The sequence below is a fragment of the Drosophila miranda genome, chromosome XL, assembly GCF_003369915.1.
Source record: "Drosophila miranda strain MSH22 chromosome XL, D.miranda_PacBio2.1, whole genome shotgun sequence".
Classification (NCBI taxonomy): domain Eukaryota; kingdom Metazoa; phylum Arthropoda; class Insecta; order Diptera; family Drosophilidae; genus Drosophila; species Drosophila miranda.
Genome location: NC_046673.1, coordinates 19,308,896 through 19,329,151, shown reverse-complemented (window position 1 = coordinate 19,329,151; position 20,256 = coordinate 19,308,896). Strand labels below are relative to the sequence as shown.

The window sequence follows — 20,256 nt, the reverse complement described above, 5'->3', positions numbered from 1 at the left end:
AAATCCGCGGTCACACTGGTCGCTCCGTATTCATTTAAAACGTGAGCGTTTGTTTAGTTTGCGAAATCTCGCTGTCGCCAATCGTCGGACGCATTTGCGTTAAGAACAAAAAAATCTCGAGTATAGCTGTAAGCACCAAGAGTGGATAAAAGAAAAGCCCTTTTTTTTGAAAATCTATTCGTCGGCACGCGACTAACTCGAAACTCTCAACTCTTAACACTTTTTTTTCGGTGTTTTCCCCTCTTTGCAGTTTGCCAAGAAAAGTGTGTGTAAAAACGGTTTTTTTGTTTTTCTTAAAAACAAAATAAATTGCGCGCGCGCCTTTGAGGAAGGAAAATAAGAAACTGCAGCAGCTCCAAAGAAAAAGTAATTAAACCCAAAAAAAAAAGACATCCAAAAAATGTTGGGGCATGAAAATGCAGTCCGATAGGAAAACGTTGGCTGCGGCTTTTTTCTGCTGTGTGCTGCTGGACGCATTGTCTTTGGGTTGTCTGCGTCTTAACTCGTTTTTTGCTTTTGGCTTTTGGTTTTTTTTTTAGTTTTTGTCTTTTTCGGTTCTTCTTGTTCTCTCTCTAGCTGTCTCTGTCGCTCTTATGTGTGCGTGTTGCCGCATGCCGTCGGCGTTGTGTGCTTGTGTGTGTGTTGTCTATGGGATGCGCTTAGACGTTGCGTTGGCTCTTGCTACACGCCTTTTTTTGGGCTTACAGCAGCAGAAGCAGGAAGAGGGGGAGAAGAAGCAGAGACACCGAAAGGAGGAAGAGAGACAGAAGAGGAGAGACGAGAAGGAAGAAGAAGCAGAATAGCAGGATGAGTAGGAGAAGAAGCAGCAGCAGCAGGAAGAGACGGAGAAGAAGCAGAATAGAAGGAAGAGTGAGACACAGAAAGAACCACCAAAAGCAGTAGAAAATACACACACACACGCACACACCAGCAAAAAGACGGAAACTAAAAGCGAAAACAAAAACAGAAGCCGCAAAAAACAGCAGCAAAAACAAAAAAAAAATCAATAACGTTATTTGGCAGGGCAAGCAGGCAGCCAGCAGCTGAGTGGCAACACCGTTATGCTTCCGCTTCCTTGCATTCCCTCTCTCTCTCTCTCTCTTTGTGTCTTTCTTCCCCTTGCAAAAAAAAAAAAAAAAAAATGTCAACCGGCAACCTTTTCGGTCCCGGCCCAAAAGGGCTAACCGTTAGATAACCGAAAACCAAAGAAAATTCAGAGAAAAGCCACCTGCAACAACACCAAAAACTACATCTCTACCGCCACTGCATTCCAGTTTATCTTTTGCTCATCTCTTTTTATTTCTTTCTTTCTGTACCCCCACCCCCCACCTTCTTCTATTTCAGCAGCATCGGGAAACAGCCAAAAAGGACGGAAGGAAAAGCCCAAAAAAGGAAAAGGAAATTCCCAAACACCGAAACTTTCATTGCAGCATTTTCTGTAGCACATTTGTTGCTCTTTTTTTCTGTTGTTGCACGGGTAAGTTTTTCCACTTCATAAGGGAATATTTTCCCCCCACTGCTTCCGTTTTTTTCTGGATTTTTATATGCCAGAGGGGAGGCCACGACAAACACCGGTTCCTGTTTTTTTTTTTAAATAATATTTACAAAAAAAAAAGCTCTTAAACAGAAGAACATTTTTGGGCACAGAAAATGGTAGATGAAATTCTTGTGTTTTCCATGCAAATTGCATTTAAAATGAAGGAAATCGAGTGGAAAACTTATAAAAAAACAAGAACTTTTAAAAATTTCTAAAGAAATCTGAGTTTCTTAAGGGAAATCTTTGGTATTCTAAGGATGAACAGGCGTTTTGTATTAAATTTATATAAAATAAACGGAATGTAAAGAAAAATTTCCGTAAATTATAGAAATCTATGGAAATTGAATTCCTCAAAAGAATTCCAAGGCTAATCTAGAGTTCAGTAAAGAGAAAACTTGAGTTCTTTGGTGTACAAATAATAGAATCTACAAGAATCGGAATTCTGTCAAGGAATTGTAAGGAAATTCTTTGAACCGAACTGTGATTCGAATCGTAACCCAATTTTTGGATGAAATCCGTTTGATTTGTTTTTAGAATCTAAAAAAAACCATTAAAAACTAACCTCAATAGATGTGGCAATGTGTGTTCAAATATTTGTTAGGTTAAATTATGGTAAATGTATTGTTTCTATGTGAATCCCCGATTTTCCAATGTCTTTAATCAAAGATCATTTCATAGGAAATTTGCAGTAAACTAATTGAAAAATGTTTCGTTTTTTTTTGGGTAAATCTTTGGGTGTGAAATATGAATAATATTTAAGGTGCTTTCTGTTAAATCTGTTACAATCATATGGGAATCAAATAACATTTTCTGTGGAACTCTGTTGCCGTTGCAGGAATGTTGTGTGCCCCTTCTTCTTCTGTCTGTCTGACTGCCTCTGCCCCTCCTCTCGTTCTCTGCTCCAAGGGCGGCTCTCTGTCCCCTGTCCTTGGGAAGCTTTTTGTCGTCCCGACTTCGAATTATGCGGGCCCTTTGTTTCTTTTTTTATTTTGCAATTGATAGAATATTTTTTGAAAGGGGGAAAGAGTCGCGCGATGTCTCTTCCTCTCCCTCTCTCTCTCTCTGTCTGACGGAGGCACACATTTTGGTGTACGACAAATATTGGAGATCCCATTGCATTGGGACCTACAGACCAGACAGTGTATATTCTCTTATTGGAATAGTGTGTCCTTTCGCTTAGGGGAACTTCTTTTATTTTTGGCACCTTTTGTGGATCTCACACTCTTTCTCTTTTGCTTCCCTATGGATCCCTGAAACCTACGAAGAGAGGAGTATCTTCCCCCAAAAAGATACATATAGTATCTTGTGGCTGGTGCATTGGCCTTCTGCCTACTCATTGGCCTTCTTTTTCACACGAAACAATGTGCTAGCCACCTCCTGCCTCCTGCTACTGCTGCTGCTGCTGGCTCTTGCCTCTTGTTGTCAGTGGCATGTGGCATTGCCTCTTCTCGGTTGCATTTCCTCTCTGTTTCTCTCGTGTGTGCTTTGGTTTTATGGCTATTATATTATTATTGTTGTTGTTGTTATTGTTGTTGTGTGGCTCTTAAGTGCATAAATATTTCATTTATTCCATTTTTATTGTTTACACTAAAAGGTCGCCCCCGAAAGTGTTTTCACTCTTTCCGAGTTCAAGGATATTCATGGGGGCCAGCCATCACGTGACGTGAGTGACATACATAACGAGTGTAGCACATGTAACGAGTGTGGCATGAAGTGGCATGTAGGAGCTTGGAGGGTGTACATAACTAGTGGGAAACAAGAACAAAAAATAGAATGTAACGAGTGCACATTTTAGAGTTCGTACTTAAAGAGTTGCTAATAGCGAAAAGTAACGAGTAAAGATTTGAGCCATGTTATGTAATGAGTGGGGTACAAGTTGCATCTAACGAGTGGTATGTGGAAAGTAAGGAGTGTGACATGTAACGAGTATATCGTAGCGAGTGTCATTACCCAACTAGTTCGAGTAGCGAGTAACGAATGTGAAGTGTAACGAGTAGATCAACAACCTTTTTTCTGCCGCAAATATTTTCATATTTCAGATTTTAGAGGGTTTTTTTTTTAAACAAATTAATTAATTAAATTAATTTTGAAAGATATTTTTCCACACCTATTGAAGCATTGAAAGATCTACATGCATACGTATAAGAAATGAATTTTTGCTGAAACGCAAGCGAAAGAGTCGTCGGAGGGGGAGCACAACGCAGCTTTGTGTTAATTTGCAATGTGCGTGCAACATATGTGGAGGCAGCAGCAGCAGCGCCAGGGGAGGAGGAGGAGGCAGCTGCATCAGTGAAGGACTGAGCATCCACATGGGCGAACAGAATGAGAGAATTGTGTGGTTCACAGTTCATTGAACTTTCATTAGAATGCACTTTGCCTCCTCCTACTCCTCCCCCTACTCGCAGTTTGCAACGCAATGGTGCAACGCGACGATGATGAAGATGAAGCAGATGATACGTATGGATGGATGGGATGCTCTTGGGTTCAGAGACGACACTCTAGAGCGTGTCAACAGCGGCACTAACAGGCAGTACCACCGCAGCAAAGGGGCAGAAGGGCCCCCAACCACAGGCACAGTGTTTCACTGCCACAGCGTTGCAAATCGTTGAATGTTGTAGTCTATGACAAATGATATTTCGGGCATGATATGAAATAGTATTCGAGAAGGAAAAATTCAGCTAAATTTAAGCCAAAAACCAAGAGAAAGAAAGTACTAAATGTGGTAAAAAATCGACAAAAATTAGATCTTCCAATAATTCCATGAAATCCATTTTTAATTTTTTCACACCATTCTCCATGGCACAAAACATTTCTAAATGAAAATTGTAAAACAAGGGCATCTCCCACATTAAACCTGATTTTCTTTCATTTCTTTGTGGGTGGGGAGGGGTGGAAATCAAGCGAAAATTGTAACGCCTTAAGTGATTCTTTCATTCAGTTCTTTTTTTTTGCGAAAAAAAAACAGTTTTTGTTATCGCAAGAAGCTTTGAAGCGCGCAAGGTGCGACATGTAGGGGCATGTGCATAATGCATTTGCATGCATGTCACGTACGTTCCTGCGGCTGCGGCAGCAACCTGTCACCTGTATTTTTATGTCACCCCCACCTCCGTCAACCAAAACGCATATTTTGCTCGCAACAAAAGAATTTGTTCATTTGTTTGAAAATAATACAAATAACACAAACACACACACACAGGGGAATAGGGGAAAGACGAACAGTAGATACACTACAGCTACTCTATAAAAGAGAGAGAGAGAGAGATGGCTTTGGAAGAGTAAAAAGTTTGAAGAATAGAAGAATATTCATTGTGGATATAGAAAGTGAAAGGAGAAGGAGAGAGAGAGCGCTTTGGAAGGAATAGAAGGATATTCATTGTGTATGTGCCAATCATCCATTTGTCAAAGATAGAGAGACAGAGCGAGTGTTTCTGTTTTTCCATACGCCGCGAGCGCTGCGCAGTCCCACTTCGTTGTTGTTTTTTTTTTTTTTGTAAACCACCCACGAAACGTGAGGACTGACTCCGCTTTACCTAAGCACACGCATTGCACACACTTGCAATTCATTCCCATTGATCTCTCCCTCTTGCTCTCGCTCTCTCCAATTCCATCGGTGGCTCTCGCAGCAATGCAAGCGCATGCATAGCAGTCCCTCTCGGGAGACTTGATCGTTCGTGTCGGCAAACGGGACGACACCGCTTCGTTTCATTTCATGTGATCTTCGGTTTAGTCTCTCAGCAGCAACAACAACACAATGCGGGCGCCGGGAAGAAGAGAAATCGCACTTTGTTGTTGCTGTTTGTCTGTCATTTAATTTCACGCGAGCTTTGCACAATCCTGCTCTCTCCCTTCCCCCTCCCTTATGTTCGTTCTGTTTTTCGTCATTTCTCCTACCACTAATCAATGGTTAACCATTTAATTAAGTGCAATTTGCTGGAGGGTATTTCCTCTCTTCGTTAAAACTCTTTTATCACGATCTTTGAAGACTTTGTAAATTAGTTTTTTAAACGTATTTCAACGATCTTTTAAACGATGAACGATGAATGGGTGTTTCACACCCAAGTGGCAGTTGAAGCCACATTTCCGATCTATGTATTTCCCCCCTCCGAAAATCCTCCATTTCTGTTCCGTTTGTGTAGATCTGTAGATCTCCGCTATTTTGTAAACATTTTGCTGGCTGCTGTGCCACATTTGGCGGCAAACAAATTAATTTTAGCGCCTACATGCCACTAATTGGCGCTTGAAAGTGGAATATGGATGGGGGCGTGTTCGATTCCCCCATTCGATTGGGTGATGCGGGATATGTGGGACAAGCGTTTAATAATCCAAAGGAAGCAAAAAATTACAGCAGTGTGTGTGTGTGTGTGTGTCGCACCCCCACCTGTTTTCTCGATAATCAGGGCACCAGAGGAGAAGGAGGTGGGGGAGGGTTCCACCTCCACCTCCAACAACAAAAAGCAGAAAAAAGGCCAAAAAGGCAAAGCCAAAGACGTTAACACAAATGTCACTCTTGACCCACAAATGGCTAACGAGAGATACGACATACGACGGGGCATGAGGCATGAGGCATGCAAAGGTGACACATGAAGAGAGAGAGAGAGGGGGAGACCTTGCCTTTAGGGTGGGGCACGGGCACGTGTGAGAACATTTGCACATGCAAAATGCTTTTTTAATTTTAATTAGAAATCAATTTTCTCCCTGAGAGAATTGCCATTTGCGACCCAAATACTTTGATGTATTTGCCACCGATTGTGGCCATAACCCCCCACCTCCACACACCGTGGCATTGCAACTTCTGTGTGTCTGTTGTGGCATTAAAACTGCAGTAAAAGAACCTGTTTTCTTTGACACTCAAATATGCAAAATGTCGAGAAAAAAAGCGCCAAAAGTTTGTGAAAATTCTAGATTTCGATTCTCTGGGGAGTTCTGGGGTTAGGAGCGATGAAGTTTCTATGGAGAATCGGTCGAGTATCCCTCCAATCTTTGAGCAGAAGTATCCCTAGATATGGTATATCCCCTCAAGTATATTTATTTAGCTGGAAAACTCCCTGCAAATTTCTTTCTCGTATTGGTTGAGCCATTTTTTTGAGGCTCATTCGTGATGTTTTCTCTGGGTCTGGTCTCCAGAGGTCTAGTCACCAAAACAGTGAGATTTTCTGGCCAAATGTAGTCGGAATCCATGTGGACCCTAGAGCAGAGAGAAGGTCTTCTTCTGTCTCTGCCTCTGGGACTGATGGTCTGTGATTCTCGATTTCCAGTGGCAGGTTCCTGGTTCCAGGTTATTCGACGGATCCGGGTCCAAATCAAGCTTGCGGCAGTTATCGGCTACGATACCGGGTATAACAGTAGAGCCGCGGGCCTTGCCGCTTCTTTCCGTTGCCGTTATATTATTGTATGAATTCTCTTTGGAATATCCTTTCTTTTTATTTTGGGACATCTTTTTCTTCTAATGTTTAACCCTTAACCTCACATGGCTCCACATGCCTATACAAAACTAATTGTTGAAGGCATAATTGTTCGTTAATTTTTATATTTTTTTTCCAAGTGCGAAAAAAAGTTGAATGAACTTTTCAGGCAAATGAGACTTGACGGGGCCCCTCCTTTTATGGGACTTTGAGGAGTATTTAACTGGTAGTCAATCAAATCTATTGCCAGGAATTCCAATTTGACCCCAAACCCCCCCCCCCCCCCCCTCCCTTCCCACCCAAAATGATTGCAGCCAAGCTCCTTTTAGACGAAGTTGCAGCCTCTGTGGTGGTGGCACTGGCACTGGCACTGCAGTGACTCGTAATCGTACTTCTATCTGTGTGTCCGTCTGTCTCTGTTTCGCGTCGCGTCGCGTCTCGTCCGTCGGACTACTGTGGAATGTGTGCTGCTGCTGCTGCTGGCAATTAAAATGAACTCACGCTGGCAACCCTGACAAAAACGTGCCGGCCGCCCCGCCAGACGGGGGGCGAGTGGACAGATGGACAGAGGGACGGACAAACAGACCAAACAGCAACAACTGTGTAAATGGCTCAAACAGCAGCTTGACGCCGCGGCGTTGAAACTAAAAGTGAGATACTCCGTGGCTACAACAACAACAAGCACATCGCAGGCATTGATCGTATTCGAAGCGAAAAAAAAGAAACAAAAAATAGCAACAAAATAAAATAAAGCTACTTACACCAAAAGCGCGCGCATTGATTTAATTTTCTGCGAGTGCTAGGGTGGCGGAGGGAGATGGTGAGGAGAAGAGTGGCTTGGTTGAGGAGAGGAGATGAGAAGCGTGGCTGGGTGTGGAGCGGTGAGGAGACGAAGCGGAGAGTATTGCAGTGGAGAGTTGCTGGCAAAGAGAGAGAGAGAGAGATGAAAAAGCTTAAAGCTGGTTGTAAACGATGCAGCGGCTGTGCACGTACACAATCTCATTTCACACAGGCACACATGCTCCTTGCTTTAGTAGAGTGTGGAGTGGAGAGTAGCAGGCGATAAATGGGAGAGCAGTGAGAGCGCCAGAGCCATCGGCAAAGTGCGAAGAGCACTGGAGACCCGAGACTCCTCTGGCGAGTCGGTTGGTGGAGAGTCGATAGATGAAGACTAGAGCCCGTTCATCACATGTGTAGGATAAAAGGAGAGAGGAGATAACAGAGAGCAGAGCAAAAGCTGGAGCAGAGTAAAAGCAAAGCCAAAGAGAAGTGGTGTCGTAAAATCTCAAAGCAGAGGCGTAGCAGAGAAAAAGCAGCAGCAGCGGCGTAGATTTCGCAGCTAATTTAAAAGCCGACGCGGCGCACGCGTAACAAATTTGTTCGAAATTCAAGCCAAATCGTTGCGACGCCTCCGTTTCGTGTCTGTTTTGTCTGTCCGATGGTGTGCTTAGGTGCTCAGACATGTTGAAAATTTATAGAGCGAAAAGAGGCGAAAACGTCGAATCATTGATGCTCTTTGGAAGTAAAGGACTTGTTTAAAAAAAAACGAGGATACAGCAGTCAAGGAAGAAAAAGAGAGAAAGAAAATTCCATGGCATTAAAGAAAGAAAATCATAGAATAATGGGATCACATTCGTTGGATTACACATGCAAATTATCAATTAATTATAGATAATTTTATATGAATATCTCTATTGGGTTTTTTCTACCTCACAAATGCTCCATTATCTGAAAATCCTCTAACTAATCCACTCAAATGAATGGGGGGGGGGGGGGGGGGGGGGGGGGGGGGGATGCCACCCATAGCTATATATTTTTATTAATTATATTGTTTATTAATTCGTATTCCATCATCGGGTAAAAGAGTATCCACAAAAACATTGTTAGCCTGTGCTCTGCCGCTCGTTCTTGTTGTTAAACAATTTAATTATAATTTTAATTTGCAATTTAATTTCATAACAAAGTCATAAGCCGATCAGTAGCGCGTTGTAGGCCCGCTCCCGCTCTCGCTCTGTTTTTTTGTTGTATTTATTTATTGTTTCGAATGTTTATCTAATTGCTAATTTGATCGACATGCCAATGATCAGGCATTGCCTTTGCGTCGAGCAGCATCGATCAATCAATGCCATCAATCATGCAACGAACGATAGAGATGTGTGGAGAGTAGAGAGAGAGAGAGAGACAGAGGGAGATGGAGGAGTGACTGACAGGCTTTTGACAGTGGAATAGACACACACACACACTCTGTCGAATGGTTAAAGGAGGAGGAGACTAGACCTGCAATTAGTTGCTTCAAAGTGTGGCAAAGTCTCTTCAAGCTCCTCCTCTTCATTCCCATTTGATGGACTGATGACTGACCAATTATCAAACACTTTTTTTTTACCCCATGAATGAATGGAGTGGCGGCGGCGCCTCCACTCGAGTGGTGCCAGTGCCTCCCTACTGTTCACGCTCTTGGGCAGTTCTTTTCCCTCTTCATTGCCCTTCATTGGCCGTTACTGCCCCTTGGGGCAACACTCGAACCTGTCAGGCATTCGTTCCCCCTTGAGTTCTGCCTCTGCCTCTGCCTCTGCATCTGCTTCTCCTTCAGTGTTTGGCCAACACTTTTGGAGGCATAAATGAAATTAGTTTTGCCAAATGTCAGCACTCGACGTAACAGCCGATGAAACGCATGGGAAAGGAAAAAAAGGGAGAGTGAGAGAGAGAGAGGGAGAGAGAGATGTTTTGCAGAAATTAAGGATTTTCCATGCATGTAAATTGGATCACAAGATAAACTATCAAAAAATATTAAGTTACTGAAGATAGCATGTAATTTGGTATTATTTTTGGTTCACTCTTTGGTATATTTTTTGTTCCCTCTTTGGTATTTTCTTTTTGTTCACTCTTTGGTATATTTTTTGTTCCCTCTTTGGTATTTTTTTGTTCCCTCTTTGGTATTTTTTGTTCACTCTTTGGTATATTTTTTTTCTCCCTTTGGTATTTTCTTTTTGTTTTGTCTTTGGTATATTTTTTGTTCACTCTTTGTTATATTTTTTTGTTCACTCTTTGGTATTTTCTTTTTGTTTACTCTTTGGTATTTTCTTTTTGTTTACTCTTTGGTATATTTTTTGTTCACCCTTTGGAATATTTTTTGTTCCCTCTTGGGTATTTTTTTTGTTCCCTCTTTGGTATATTTTTTATTCACTCTTTGGTATTTTTTTGGTCTCAAATTGGAATGTTTTTGATATATATTTAGTAAAATCTTGGTATTTTTGGTATTCTTTTAGTATATTCTGGTATATTTCTTCTTTATAATTATTATACTTTTGCCATATATTTGGTATATTTCTGGTACATCCACGATAATATTTTTACCCCCCAATTTTTCCCATGAACACCCGGCATTTTTCAAGCTATGACTAATCCATTCCAAAGTCTCTTTATAGCTATCTTCCCTCCGACCCCTTCCATCCCCTCCCCTCCTTCCCCCTAACCTTGCCACAACCCACCATCCAATTTGAATTAAAAATTTGTTGATATCTCTTATTTTTTGCAAAGATAACGAAAATTCTAAACCGAAAAAATTCAAGTGGAGCGGTGAAGAGGGAAGCAGCAGGCCGTAGTCGAGGAAGAGTCGGAGGAGAAGGCGGTGGAAGAGATCATATGATAATCCGCCGCACTTTTTATAGAGACATTTAACGATCCGTCCAAAATGGGAAGCAATTAAGTGGAAGAATCATTGCGCGTTGACGGACAAGACAACATTTGACGACACATACAAATTGATTGATTAACAAATAAGTTTTGATTCCCAAGATTCGATTCGCCCACCACCCCCTCCCCCCATTCCACAGGGTGCACGTTCCAACGTTCCACACAAAAAGCAAACAATAGTTTTCCATAGAACGTAGATCTATTTATAGTATATTTTAATTTTTTTTTTAAATATTCTTTTTTTTTAATGTGTAGAGTCTCTCTGGTGGGGTCGTTTTTTTTTTTGTTCCCCCTTTTCTTTCTTGTATTTCTTGTATTGTTTTCGTATTGCTCTCATTATTTGCGTGACAGACAGGCGTGAAAGACGGCCCCGGCTCGGCACGCCGCGCGGTGTCCCTCAGATGTTGCACACATGTGCTGTTGGGGTGTCCAATAAGATGAAAGATGAAAGACACGCCATTCTGGGGTCTGTAATCGCATAGAAATTTGATGTTTCTTGGGTGATGGGCTTAATTATGATATACATTCTATATAGAAAATCATTGAATAGAAGTAATACCCCCAGGGAATCATGGTTTCATATTTATGTAGTTTCATTCTCGTACTCAATGTTTCCGCCATAATTCATTTAATAAATTTCATCAAAAAGGTAAACAAAAAACAAAGATAACTTAATTCCGAACTTAATTTCTTGGGGGGCCCCCTGTCCCTCGCATACACACACACACACGAAATGATAATTGATTTCCACTTGAAAATAAGCTAAAAGATAATTTATTTACTATTGTTTACTCCTGATTCAATAAATCGAATCAGATTTTTTTTAGCTTGTAGAATTTATGGATGGTTTTCTCCGAGTAAACTCTAAAATCCTGGAATTAAAGGATCCGTAACGAATGTATCCCTTCGCTTAGGGAAAATTTCACTTTGGTTCAAAACAAAATAGTTCAACTTTCATCTAAAAAGCAGTTGAAATCAGTTAATTTGCTTTATTTAGTATTTATAGTATTTTTCTGGCATTTAATGGTGCATTTTTTTGTATATTATTTGCAATTTCTTCTTTTAGTATTTTATTTTTCGTTTGATTTTTATGTGCTATTTGTATGGTATTTACAGGCCATTTGAATGAATTTTCTGGATAAAATGTATCCTTTCGCTCAGGCGTAATTGCACCTTGGGGATGAGACTTCTATAAAGAATAATGAGTGCTGTGGAGAGCTCTGCATGTGTCTCGGACTCCCTTGATCGATTGGGTGCTGGAGTCAGTGAACTCTTTGACCCCTTGGAACCGCTAAAGGAATTACAATTTGACCCTTGGAACCTACAGGAACCCCCCCCCTTTTGCAGTCTGGGACCCAACAGGAGCTCCTTTCTGACCCCTGGAACCCATTAGGTACTCCCTTTCCACCCTTGGAACTCCTACAGAAACCCCCCCTTTGACCCTTTGAAAAGGCCAAACAGGAACAGGAACTGCGACGGAAATTAGATTGTCTCTCCCCACCCTCCGATGTGGCATGCAAATGCCGTGCCGCAGGAGGCACCTCCAGTGGCCAATGACAGCGGATTCTCAGGAATTCATCGAAATAAAGATAGGAATATTCCTCCGCATTTTTCGCTCCCTTCAAAAAATCACTGAATTTTTTATTGACTTTAATTCGAGTGGTGGATGGATGGACACGCGAGGGCGGGACGATTGCGAGCAACACTTGTGGGGTATATTTTTTAATCAGCTTTCGAGTGGCGCCGCTGCTGATAAAATAAAAAAAATACTGCAAATCTCAAGTGGACAGGCCTGAAACAGCACAGAGCACAGCACAGTACAGAGATTGCACATGCAATCGTTTTATAGCAGTACAGAGATAGAGATATAGGCAATAGGCAATATAGGCTTTCTATATATATATACATGAATATAGGCTTCTATTTAGGTTATTTATTTTCTGTACTTAGGAGAGAGGGAGAAGAAAGTGTGCAAAGGGCATTTGCGATTGCGGTTTGGGGGGTTCGAGGTATTACAGATTGTGGGAGGTCTCCCCCGGTCAATAACTCACGATTAAAGGCGAATCTTTCGGAGAAATGGTAGAGGGGTCTTGGCCAAGGTCCTGTCTACAAGAAATTTATAATCTCGAAGAGACGTTGAGACGGGGAAGGTTCCTCTTCGGCCGGCGAATCCGCCCCTGTACTCTGATGGGAGGAGGGCTGTCGACCACCGTTGCTGGGCAGTGGGGCAGAGGCTAATACTGAGGGGTTCAGGGGGTAGATTCGCAAGGGCAGGGCCGTCACCAAAGTCTGACCTATACTACCGATTCGTAGAAAGAAACAACAGTGCAGTTAAATATTATAATATAAAAAACAAAACTAAAAAAAAAAAATGAAAATGTATCAAATTTGATAATTTTATATAAAATGCCGTTTAATTAGAAAAAATACCAATTTCCTTAATAAAGCACAACAATCGCAAGAATACTATATAATACCTCAAATATACCATAGAAAAAATACCAGAAAAATCAGAAAACACTATAAAATTCCAAACAAATATTAGAGGTAGGCTATACAAAAAATATGAGTACCATACAAATACTTTTTTTTAAATAAACCAATATAGCAAAAAATGTTTTTCAAAAAATACCATAAATATAAAGGAAAATAGCTGAAAAAACCACCCTAAAATATTAAAAATACTAAAAATACAAAAAAATACGATAAAATACTAAAAATACAAAAAAAATACAAAAAATACTATGAAATACTTAAAAATACTAAAAAACTACTATGAAATATGCCAGAAAAAATACCAAGAAATGGTTTCGGTTAAGGATCGTCTTCCCTTTCAGAACTCTTGACTTTAGGAACCAATCCCATTCCAAGATCCCAATTTCAGGATGTTTCCGCGTTGAAATGTCTCGATCGAAGGGTGTTGTTTCAGCGCACACCCCCCGCCGCATCTATAACTCTTTATTATAGGGTATCTATGCCGTCTAAATATCTTTAGATTATGGGGTATCGATGCCGTCCAAACATCTCTTGATTCTAGGGTGTCCCCGGATTCGAAAAATCACGATTGCAGTGCCCTATATTTATTGTTGTAACATTTTTTGTTCTATTTTCAGTCTTTCGTCTTTGGTTTTTTGTTTGTTTTTTCTTTGGTGTTGTTGTGGTTTCTTTTTTTTTTGTTTTTTTGCGGGGGGTCAGGAAACTCTCTACTCGCTCTACTACGATGAATCGTCGCTAAGAGATAAGACGAGAGACGGAGAAGGTACACAGAGATAAGAAACGGCGGAAAGAGGCGCCCGGCCCCCGCCCCCCCGCTCCCCGACCCTTTTGCAGCAAGCGAGCAGCAGCTGGGGGATGGGGAGAGGGAAGAGCGGTGGGGTGTGTGTGACGGTCGTTGTCTTGTCGTTGTTGGATCTGATTATGAAGGGGGAAACGCGGAGGAAACAGGGGGCTCAACTTATTATAATTATCATTGATGTCTCTTTTCCGCGACGGCCTGTCGACTGTCATTCTGTCGTCTCCCAATTTTCGTCTATCGTCTGTCGGCTGTCATCTGTCGTCTGCTGTTTTTTGTTTGAGGAGGAAACCTTTTATCGATTTCATGGGGAGTGATGTCATGAGAGGGGTGGGAGGAGAATACACTGGAAGACACCACACTAGGGGGCACCACTCTCTCTTTGGATGGGGGAAGGCAGTGCCGTCAAGGTCAAGTGGAAATTGCGTGCCGCATGATGCAACGCCAATGGCAAAGCCCCTAAAAGCCATCCCCCCACCCCAAACAAGGCCCAAAGCCAAAGAGTTCTCGCGCGTTAAGCCCCATCAAAAGCCAGGGGTTTGATTGGTTCTCCGTGCGGGGCGGGAGGGGGCCTGGGAGGGGCAGAGGCAACATCTCACTTTAATATGTATCTAGAGCAGAGGGGCTACTATTTATGGATACGCCTGTATACATTTTGAAAAGGCTGCATATTTGAGTAGCCAAAAAGGAAACTCTTTTCGGTTATGGGAACATTTTTGGAGCAACTAATTGGCGTAAAGCGGAAGGAGATGATTAAAAACAGTATAATAAACGTAAATTCTATAAATAGAACTGAGATATTTCTTTCAAGAGAAAGATTAAAGCAAGAACAGAATTTTCTAAATGGTTACCTATAGATTCCAGGTTTTCATTGCGATGAAATATCATCATTGTCAGCCATTCCTAAGTATTTATAATATACTAAAACCATTCTTTAAGGGAATTCTAATGAAATAATATCAATAACTATCAATATTTTTCGAATACTCACTGGGAGAGTGTTGGGTTCTGTTGCACACAGTCCACAGCTTGCAGGAATTTTAAGGTTTACTGTAGAGCATTCCTTAGGAAACAAGACTATCAAAATACCCTTAAAATACTGAAAAAAAAACCATAAAATAGTATTAAAATACCAGAAAATACTATTAAAATGCCATAAACATCAGAAAATACTATCAAAATACCATAAAATACCAGATATCGCAAAGTAAGACTATACCACAAGCGAAATACCATAAAATACCAGAAGGAACCAAAAAAAATACTGTAAATATTAGAAAAAAAAACAAAGTGATTTGTTGCAAGTTTTTTTTAGGAGCTAATTTTGACTAAATCCTTTTTCTCTTTGTAAAGCCAAAGTGAAATTTTCCCATAAACGAAAGGATACATTTGTTTCGAATGCTCCTGTGGCTCCTCTATTTACACTATTTCCAGGTATGAACATTTCATTGCATTTTAAAATGCGGAGCCACAAATCCTTGGGGTGGGATGGGGGTTGGGGGTGGCAGCAGGCGCCCATAAAAGGGCTTTCTATAAGCCACCCAAAAGGATGGACTGCAAAGCCGCCACGAAAGGGTCATCAGCACCGCTTATAAAGTGCCTCAAGTGGTGTACCCTCCTCTCTAGTGTGGCAGGTGGAGCACGTGTCCGTGTCCGTGTCCGTGCTGTTTAGAATGTTTCCAAGAGGAAAGGACACTTTGCCGCATAACTGGCGGCTGTTTCCTGCTGCTGCTGCTTCTGCTGGGTCGCTGCACTCCCAGAGACAACTGCAATTCATGCGGCATGTGGCATACATTCGGCATAACTGGTTCAACAACCCACAACACTTGCCTCACTGTGTGTGTGTGCGGCTTGTGGCATAGAGCATGGGGGCGGCTTTTCGAGTGTTCCTTTTGAGATAAAAACCATTCCGGGGGATTCCGAATTGGCGACTGGACATTCCGTTTTGGCTGCGTCCGTGATGGCATGCCCCCGGGCTTTATCTTCTCTTTTCTCTCTTGCGGAGTCCGGCAGGAGCTGCTCTGGCATTCTCAAGTTCAAGGACCACAATGGAAAGCAGTCGAAATGTCAACCAGCGGGGAATCCTTTTTCATTGCCATCCCCCTTCCACCCATCCACCCATCCATCCTTTCCTCCTAAAACGAAAGCAACATTTCCTCTGGCTTCTTTTCGCTTTTGTGACGTTTTCATTATTTTGACACTCTTTGGGGAGGACGGGTATCATCCAGACATGCCAGAAAAATACTACAGAAAATACCATACACCAAGTACCTAATAAACACCATAAAAAATATCAGAAAATACTATAAAAATACCATGAAAATACGGTAAAATAGAATACCAAACATACATATCTGATTAAAATATTAGAAGAAAGACTAGAAAAAAAAACACTAAAATACCACAAAATGTCGGTAAATATTATAGAATAAAATACCATCATAATATTGAATAATAGCGTAAAACAAAAATTCCAGAAATACTGTAAAAAATACTAGAAATATTAGAAAGTACCAGAAAAATTTAAGGAAAATTCCGTTCCACAAAAAGACCGTAGAACGACAGGAAAATACCAACAAATACCAAAGAAATATACCATAACTTTCCAGTATTACAAATAGGAAAAACCATAGAAACCGAAGTTTTTTAAAAGAAGGATATTTACCAAATCCAATGGTGTTTTTTCTTTCTTTCTTTCATGGGTTTGTTGTCTGCTTACTTCCTTGTTTTCTTGTCCTTCATAGTTGTTATTGTTGCTTTATTGTTTTGTTGTGTTATTTCTGTTTCAAATTATTCTAAGGACAAAGTCAAATGACAATCGGAATTCATATTTTTCTTTCATTTAGCTTCTGGCACTTTTTTCACCATTTTCTGTTGCTATTTTTTCTCTATTTTTCTTTGGGGTTTGTTTCTTTTTCTTTCCTTTTCTTTCTTGGTTTTTTCTTATTTCTGTCATCCCCTTGATTTTCTTTCGTGTCTGTTTTTTGTTGCCATTTAAAAATTCCGTACATTTGAGTGAAAGGCGCTGACAAGTTTGTGGACTGAAGATGGAAAAAGAAGTGTCCACAGATGGTGGCTCTGGACACACGATGCCCCATGGAAGGGGCAAAATGCTCGATGGTGGATGGGGCACTCAATCTGTTGATGATGGAAGTGGATGTCCAATCAATCGACTCTCCGCATAAGTCATTTCGCGGAATTGTCTTGCAAATTCTTTGATGAATCGTTTAATTATTTTCCAAGAATGTTCTTTGAACTTTTGATAGATCTCTTAATAGATTTTCACAATATGTACAGCCATCGAAATGGGGATAGAAAGCTATGTGAATACATTATTTTGTTCACTTTTAAATGTCGATAGATTATCCATAATCTCTCTTTTTGTATCTCGAAATTTAAAGCTAATATTCCATGGAAATTTTTGGGTATTAAATGCCATTGTGTTAGCCTTTACTTCGGGTTTGTTGTGGGCTTTGTTTATTGATGTTTTTGTGTTTTTCATTGGAAATAGCAAATATTTAATATTCATTATGGGCCCTCGTTGACCCCCACAGAGAGTGTTGCTCACACGCCCCGCGCTGTCCATCAGTCAGGTAGCTGCTGGATGGGCATCGGTTTTCCAGTCTTCTGTTTGCGTGCCCTGCATTTGAGAGGGCAACGCACATTAGAGGGGCAGCTAAAAAGCGGCCCGCAGATGGAACAGCCACAGATGTTACCACAAAACGAACGAAAGGGCTGCAGTTTACGTCTCAATGTTCCCTCTTATACTCGCCTTCTCCATTGCCTGGGTTTACTATAAAAATACAAGAAATATATACACAAAAATACGAGAAATATATACAAAAAAATACCACTAATATACTATAAAAATACCAGAAATATACTACAAAAATAGTAGAAAAATATCACAAACATACTCCCATTAAATACCAGAAATATACTATAAATATATCATAAACATACTACCATTAAATACCAGAAATATACCATAAAAATTCTAGAAATATATCATCAAAATACTACCATTAAATACCAGAAATATTCTATAAAATTATTAGAAATTTATCATAAACATACTACTATTAAATACCAGAAATATACTATAAAAATACTAGAAATATATCATAAAAATACTACCATTAAAAACCAGAAATATACTATGAAAATACTAGAAAAAAACCATATATAAAAATATATGAAAAATATTTACTTTCATCACAGATCTGATACCCTTAGGAAATGCTATAAAAATGCCAAAAAATATATCATAAAATTATATATATTAACAGAAAACCGTAAAATACCATGCAAATTCCAAAAAAATATTATGTAAATACCAAAAAAAAGCATAAAATATCAAAAAATACATCAAAATAAGTGCAAAAATTACCATAACTACCAAAAAAAATAAAATTTTGAGAAAACTCCATAAAAACGGCAGGAGAGAGACATAGGAGCTTCAAAAAGATGACCCTAGAAGAAGGAGCTAAAAAATTAGCCAGAGATGAAACCAAGAGAACCCCAAAGAACATCCAATGTGCCCTTTTCCTCCTTCTCCTTCTCTTCCCCCACTCTTCGCTCTTTTGTGCAATCCATCATTACGTCTAAGTTTCGTCGAATAAGTATCATGGATTACATGGCTTACTAATAATAACTGTTTTGCCCCTTTTTTAATGGGACGCCACATGGATGGCGTCGTACATTTTAATGCGATGATGCCTCATAACGTTGTCGTATTGACTCTCGTTTCCTCTCGCTCAAGGGGTTATAACATCGTTTAGAGATTTAGAGAGAAGGAGAATGGAGAGAGAAGGGTACGCCTGTCGTCAGCAGCAAAATACACGTCTTTAAGAGACCCACAAATTACAGTTGTTTGCAATTTGTCGTTGCGATTATCGTTTAGCCTTTCCCTTCCCCTCTCCACTACCATGGTTATAGGGTACACACGATACCGAGAGTACCGAGTGCCATTAGGTTTTCAAATTGGTTTTCTTGATGTTACCGCATCGATGATAGATCATGCAACTTCCGTTTGTAGTCCATATATATGTAAATATATGTACTATATATATTGTGGAATAATGATAGGAAAAACGATTCAAATTAAACGATCTTTGAATGGGGTCTAAAGTTCTTACCTTAAACGATCTTTGGATTCATTTAAAAGTGTTTAAAGATCACATCTTCTAGGGTGCTTAAATCTGAAATATTACAAATATAAAGTGTTCTTTGATGTTCCCCAATGAAAACATTGTAAATTCAATGATCTCTATCGATTATGCATCATATATTTGCCCCTTACGTTGTATTTTTACACACACCCAAATGTATTTAGTATTTTCTCTAATGAATATTGTAAATACAATATTTGTATGACATGGCCTTTGGATGATAATTCCTTAAGACAACGGAGGTGTTTCAACCGATCTGCTAAAGATCTCTGACACGCGGCTTCCCCCACATTTAGTGAAGGCATTGGACGGGACAGACAGACAGACAATCCCCCCACCCAATGGAACTGTCATTCACAAGGCGTGGCACTTACCTTGAGAATCATTGGCTGTCATGCGTGTCTTGTGGGGGAACGCCACCATATAGGAGATGTTCTCAATGTATGTATATATATATAGAAAGACAAGGTATAGACAAAGTCTGGGGAATTTGACGAATTGAGTGTCCAAAAGGAGGCTGGACCACACCCCCTACAGGGGGACCACACCATGTTCCTCCTGGCCTACGCCTCGCTCCGATGCTGCCCCTTGCAGGTCTGCCCCTGGCCCTGCCCTGCTCTTCATGGGTCGCACCTTTCGTGAAGTGCTGGGGGATCTATTATCTGAATTGGCCTGCAGGAGTTTTCCTGCATCGATAGTTGTATTCTTTATTTTTATTCCCTACCGAAAAGGAAAATCATTCACGCACGATTAACCCATGGATGACCCCCCCCCCGCACCCTCGTAATACGGAGAAGGAGGAATGTGTTAAAAATACATTTTTTTATTGATTTTATTTAGTGTGTGTGTGTGTGTGTGTGCGATGGCCTTTCTGGGTAATTTGCATGCCCCATGGCCCTTGCCTTCAGCTGCTTTCGTTGCCCCCCACCCCCCCTCCCCCTCAATCGTTCGTTCAATCAGCAGCCGAAGACCCTCAAAACCGTCTTCCTCCATTCCATGCCCCTCCATTGCATGCCCCTCCTTTCATTCAATCATTCATTCATTGCGGATGCAAAGCCACACGTTCGTTTCGTGTTCGTGTTCCATTCGATACGCGATACGCGCCACTTGTCCTACGATTTTTACATATTCCCAATGCGTTTTTCTGATATTCGTACTTCG

At 40.7% G+C, this 20,256-nt stretch overlaps 1 protein-coding gene across 11 annotated transcripts in view; it reads left to right on the top strand.

Moving 5' to 3' along the window:
* The first annotated feature begins 16 nt into the window (after positions 1 to 16).
* Positions 17 to 20,256, top strand: part of LOC108161375 (Ca(2+)/calmodulin-responsive adenylate cyclase) — a 45,856-nt gene continuing 25,616 nt past the window's right edge. For 5 of the 11 annotated variants that reach the window (XM_033387047.1, XM_033387045.1, XM_033387038.1 and 2 more), the window contains exons 1-3: positions 18 to 128; positions 251 to 366; positions 1,345 to 1,477. The gene's annotated coding sequence lies outside the window, so the exon portion shown is untranslated. The other 6 variants (XM_033387050.1, XM_033387048.1, XM_017295626.2 and 3 more) reach the window with 5 other exon arrangements.